The sequence below is a fragment of the Lontra canadensis genome, unplaced genomic scaffold (genome assembly GCF_010015895.1).
Source record: "Lontra canadensis isolate GAN:19392208 unplaced genomic scaffold, GSC_riverotter_1.0 scaffold6, whole genome shotgun sequence".
NCBI lineage: Eukaryota > Metazoa > Chordata > Mammalia > Carnivora > Mustelidae > Lontra > Lontra canadensis.
In genome coordinates this window covers 33,605,873-33,612,189 of record NW_022631000.1, presented here as the reverse complement: position 1 = coordinate 33,612,189, position 6,317 = coordinate 33,605,873, and the positions used below count along the sequence as shown (strand labels likewise).

Genomic DNA, 6,317 nt, shown 5'->3' with positions numbered 1-6,317 from the left:
GTGACTGGAATGTGGTTCCTGCGTTAGGATGCTTCGGTGGGGGGGTGGTGACACAGACATGGAAAGAGCCCAGTGGTACAATGTGTGATGCTGTCCAAACACAGGCAAGAAAGTGGTTAATTCTGCTCAGGACAGGGTGAGGAAAGACTTCACAGACTTCACTGAACCGGATATTCAGGAATCAGTATGGACTACCAAAGATGACAAGGAGGGGGAATTCTTCCTAGCTGAAGGAAGCAGCATGTTCAAAAGTGTGAAGACGGTGAGTAGACATGGTATGATTGTTGGGCATGTAAGTAGAGTATGGGGATGGGAATGGAGAGTCGTGATGAGAGATGATGTCAGGAGTGTAGAAAGATGCTAGATCATGAAGACCCTTATTTATTTGGCTAATAGACCAAGAGTTCTTAATGATTGTCTTGCGTTCCCATTCTGTAATACTCTCCAAGATCCATGAAGATAACTTACTTTGTCAGTAGAGTGGAACTCAGTAGTTGTTCTCTGCTGGGTTGGGGTTAAAGAAGGATTCAAGTGTTTTAAATTCCTCTAGGATACAAATAAGAAAGAGCAGATAAGCTTGAAAAAGCACCCCGAAAGATTCTCAATGACCCCTACAAGAAGTAGCAGGACCAGTTTGGGTTGAGAGGAGCTGGGTAGAGCTCTGTTCACTCAGTGTTTGAAGAGTGTTGCTGCTTTCCTGATTTTCAGGGCCAGATGCCCTTGGAATGTGGAGACAGCTCTCACAGAAGTCTGGGCTCGAAGTAGAACATCCTGGGCAGATGATTCTCACTAGAATGCTTCTACGTAAATTCCTTGAGATTGACCTTCTGAGATACCTACAGAATTGCAGAGAGGCCTTTTACCTTTTCACCATCTGGAGTAAGCTTGCAGCCTTTGATTTTTCCCTTAAGGGGTCTGAAGAGCTGGGACAGGATGAAGAATGGCCTTCCATCGGCTGGCAATTCAGCACATGCAGGCATCCCCTGTATTGAACCATCTTCTCCCTTCATTTATTAGGTACCTATCATTTAGATGCCATTAGTTTTATTACCACAGTTATTAAACCACTTAGAATATCGCAAACAAGATAGCACTTTCTCTTCTATATGTATCAGTTGTTGTAGTTGTATTATTATCATTGGTTCCAGTAGTTACAACCATAACTACTACACTATTAACAGGACTTTCTTGATCAATTTTTTTTTTTAAAGATAGCGAGAGGGAGGGAGTATAAGCAGAGGGGAGCAGCAGGGAGAGGGAGAGAGAGAGGCAGTCTCCCCACTGAGCAGAGAGCCCAATGCAGGGCTCGATCCCAGGATCCTGGGATCATGACCCGAGCCAAAGGCAGATGCTCAACTGACGGAGCCACCCAGGTGCCCCACCTTGACCAAATTTTATATGAATATTTATTTTGATTCTTTAAACTTCCTGAAAGATTTATCCTATTTTATTTTGATTCAGAATAATTTTGCTTATGAGGCACCTGGGTGGCTCAGTCATTGAGCGTCAGCCTTCGGCTCAGGTCATGATCCTAGGGTCCTGGGATCAAGCCCCGCATCGGGCTTCCTGCTGAGTGGGAAACCTGTTTCTCCCTCTCCCACTCCCCCTGTTTGTGTTCCCTCTCTCACTTTTTCTCTCTCTGTCAAATAAATATTTATTTAAAAAAAGAATAATTTTACTTACGATGACATATTACTCAGTAGCAAAATTAGACCTTTGGTTACATAGAAATAATATGAACAATACCATCAGTTGGTTCAGAATATATTGTGAGTATATCATATAGATACCTTAGAAATAACATAGAAATATACATACTTCATAGTTTCTACAATAATTATTGCTTGCCTAATATGAGTAAAATTGTTCAGTTGACTAGATGCTTTATATAGAAGAAATATTAAATGATGCCCAGATATATATAATCCTTAGGCTTTATTTTCCTATTTACCATTGTTGGTTGATTTTTCTGTTAACTTGACTGAACTATAGTATCCAGTTATTTAATCAAACACTGATCCAAGTGTTGTAGTGAGGTATTTTGTAGACATAGTTAATATCTACAATCAGTTGACCTTAAGTAAAGATTAATCTTGATGCTGGGGGTAGGCTTTAACTAATCAGTTGAAAAGCCAAAAGAGCAAAAACTGAGGTTTCCTGTAGAAGAAACTTTGCTACAAGACTGCAGCATTAAGTTATGCCTGAGTTTCCAGCCTGCCAGATGGTCCTACAAATTTCAGATTTTTCTCATTTCCCCCATGTCCTATCTATAGGAGTGTGTGGCTTTGTATACTGATTCCCATTATTTTCAGGATATGCATCATGTCACATGAGCCCAAAGCCCACCTTACAATGATATTCCTAGGCAGGGGTTTAATTTAACTCCCTCCGCCCAAACAGTCTCAGTCTTTCTACTTTGCTATAACAGTGCTCAGACTTACACAGCATGAAACATTGTCTCATCTATAGGGTCCTTTACTTCTCTAAAAATAGTAATCCTAATAGTTAGCAACTGAGACAAGAAGTGTGCCCTCCATCATATCAAGCACTTGAAGAACCAATTTTTATAAAAGCTTAGGTATTCCAAACATTTGAAATACCAAAAGACCTAACAGCTTGAGAATCAAGTTTCTCAAAATTAGTTTCAATCTCATAACCCTTCTTCACAGGTAAATTATTAGTAAAAATACAACTTGTCAAAGTGCCTTATTGATTAAAATTCCTTGTGCCATGATGGCGGATCATTCCAGCTGTAGCTTCACAATGCAAGTTCTCCTATTTTAGAAAAGTTGTTCTATTTCCATGACCGTGCCCTTATAATTATATTTTATTATGTGCCAAATTATCTTCTGCAAGCACAATAGACACTCACGGAGTAGAAACAGTATTAGCTATGTTATCTGCAGTTATTTTCATTTTTTTATCCTTGTGAATTCTTTGCCTAATTTCCATTTTTAATGGCCAAGATTTTAGTAACCTGTTCTTAACCACAAAAACAGGACATCAATGATATTGAAGTTATGAATATATAGGCTATGAAACCTTAACTTTGATTCATACATAATTTCAACACAGACCGACTTAAAACCTGGAAAATTTCATCGACTAGAACTTGATAATCAGAGAGTCCTACTCATAAAACTTTAGATCCATGTATGACACTTATCAAAAGATGTGCTCCACTCATGAGCTGTGTCAGAGATTTAAAGAGACAGATGTTGTTTCAGGAGTTTTAAATCAAGCAAAATTAATATTCACAAGACTTGGTATCTGTTAAGAACTGTGCTTTGAAATCATGATTAGCCCAGAGTGCTTGAAATGGCACCTATAGAATATTTCAAAAGCTGATTTGCATGCAATCTATAAATTGAGCTCATATAACATCAACGTTTTCAGTTTTACATTGAGAATTTAAATTGCTCCTCAAAGACATGACCCAATTAGACACAGCAAACACTCTTATCAGGAATCCTAGCACCGGTTAACAATTTTCCATTTAAAATCTCTCATTTTCTTTTTTACACTATCAACCTCGCTCAAAGCACTTGAAATACCAAAAACACCCAGGCTCTTGAGAAACAAAATGAAGCACAATATATTTTCCTCTTTCATTACTCCGTAATATTAGGATTGCCTATTGTAATCTTGATTATATTTTCAATAATTCTGTTCTTCCGAAACTGTTTTATTAGGAACTGCATAATTCATTACATCCCAACAGTGATTAGTCTAATGACTTTATTTATTCATTTTTAAGATTTTATTTATTTATTTGAGAGAGAGATACTGAGAGAGAGCACAAGCAGGAGGTTAGGGGTGGAGAGGGAGAAGCAGGCTCCCTGCTCAGCAGGGAGCTGAGGACTCGATCCCAGGACTCTGGGATCCCAGGACCCTGGGATCGTGACCTGAGCTGAAGGGAGACACTTAACTGACTGAGCCATCCATAGTCTAATGACTTTAGAAACAAGTAAAGTTAGTTCACAGCCACTGAGAACAAACTGGATCGCTACTATTTGTGTCACTTATTTTTACTTGTTGGGACTACAGATCTGTTAGAGGTGTTATACCAGACATTCACCCCAACCACTCAAATCTCAATAACCCTACAAATAACAGTCCTACTCTAATCAGCACAACGGTTATTACTGCTTTCTGATACAAAACCAAGACCTCATTGTACATTTTTCACCCCAAGGCATGCCCGTTCCACTTACCCTCATGTTAATAATCAACCAATAGACCTTGCCATGAACCTTACAGCAAATGTGACAGCTGGCCATGTATTAACTCACCAAATCTGAGAAAGGATATTAGCCCTATTGTCAATTTGTCCATTGATACTGTCAATAGAACTTATTATTTTAGTACTTCTTACAGTTTTAGAGTCAGCCATTGCCTTAATCCTCATGGTCCTCACTCACTCGGGAAATAAATCAAAACTCACCAAATATATATGAACCATAGAGGACCATAGAGGAAACCCAAGCCCTTAGCCGTTAATAGGAGCAGCTCTGATCCTATTACCTATTAACAATCTCAGAATTGACTATATGATTCTATTTCAGCTCATTAGCCCTCTTAATACTAGGATTATTAACCAACACATTAACAATGTATTGATGATGGTGAGACATCGTATAGGAGGAATGTATTTCCTAAGATTGTTGCACGTCAGTTGAATAAAATGACTTTGATATGGAAAAATTCCTCTTCATTCTGTTAGAAGCACTTTTCTTTGCAGGATTTTTCTGCATTTTCTCAAACATAATGCTTGTGCCAGGAGTTGGCAGATGCTGACCAACAATAGACATTTATTTACCTACTACATCCACTAGAGGTATCATTATTTGATGCTTTAATCCTTGCAGCTTCTGACATTCTTATTACTTGAGCCCACTGCTGTCTAATAGCAGAAAATCTCAAACATATATTATAGCCAGTATTTACCACCATTGCTTAAGGAGTTTATTACAAGCTTCAGGGTAATATAAAAGAGGTTCACTGCCTCTGACAACACATATGCCTCAACCTTTTCTAGAGGAAGAAGATGTCATGGGTAGCATGTAATCAATGATCTAACACTCCTTCATCACATGCTTTCTGCATCAACGAAAGTTCCACTTCGCATCCAATCAGTGCTTTGGGTTTAAAGTTGCTGCTTGATGCTGACCCTTTGGAGATGTCATGTGACTATTACTTTGTGTATTAATTTATTGATGAAGAGGCTACTTTTCAAGTATTAATAGTATAATTGACTTCAAATCAGCTACCTTTGACATAAATCTAAGAATAGTTTTATAAGATTGCTAGTAGTTAATACACTATTCACTTCTGTATTAGTAATTATCACAATCTCATGACTCAGTTAAACATAATCACAGAACATCAAGTCTGTATCATTCCAGTTTGACCCATTAGGGTCTGCTTGCCTACCACTTTCAGTAAAATTCTTCATAGGATCAATTACATCCTTACTATTTGACTTAAAAATTAGGTCATTTGACCACTACCCTGGGTTTCCCACATAATCACCCTACAAACTATGTTATAGCATGCATTCTTATTCCATTATTAGCCAATCCACAAAGGAATCAAAGAGGTACTTGAAGGAGTAAAATGAACCTATGCAGGAAGTCTTGCTTTCATTTTTAAGTTCTCTCATCACTGTCTTAACAATTACCATGTCAACACCTTATGCTAAAACCCATTTTGAAGTCTTTGACATGGAGAAAGTGCCCTGTGGTAGCAACTTCCCCTCTCCTCTCATGCTCCTATAGTTCTACTCTAGAGAGACTTGTCTTTGACTGTATATATTTTCATTGCTTGTTTGCTTGTTTTTGTTTTTTTTTTTCTGAACGAGTCAGTGAAATCAAGGGAGAGCCTCAGTCCACCGTGGGAACAGACAAGAAGCTCATGGGCAGAAGCTTGGTGTCCTGTGGGCACTTTGCCCTCTTCTTAGCACTCCTCCCTTTTCTCCAAGCCTGTTGAATCATCCACCTCACAGTTCTTCTACCTGAAGTTATTCCATCAGGAGCAAGAGCTTATTTCCTTTTCTTACTTCTTCCTCAGAACTGCTCAAAGAAGTGGAACCTAATTATTATTGATTTTACTGCTTTACTCTGCTCAGTGCACACAGTTTAGTGACACGTAGAAATCAAAGCCTTCTTCAAGCTCTCAATCAAGTGACAAATACAAATCTATCCAGTTCATTTTACGTCTAAACCAAACATACCAGATATCAAATAGGACATCCACCCTTTTGGCTCCTAATATCACAGAGTGAGATAACTAGACAGAGAACGATAAGAACACTACAG

General features: G+C 38.4%; 1 pseudogene; it reads left to right on the top strand.

Moving 5' to 3' along the window:
• The first annotated feature begins 3,583 nt into the window (after positions 1 to 3,583).
• Positions 3,584 to 4,127, top strand: LOC116864476 (annotated as a pseudogene).
• The last annotated feature ends 2,190 nt before the right edge of the window (positions 4,128 to 6,317 follow it).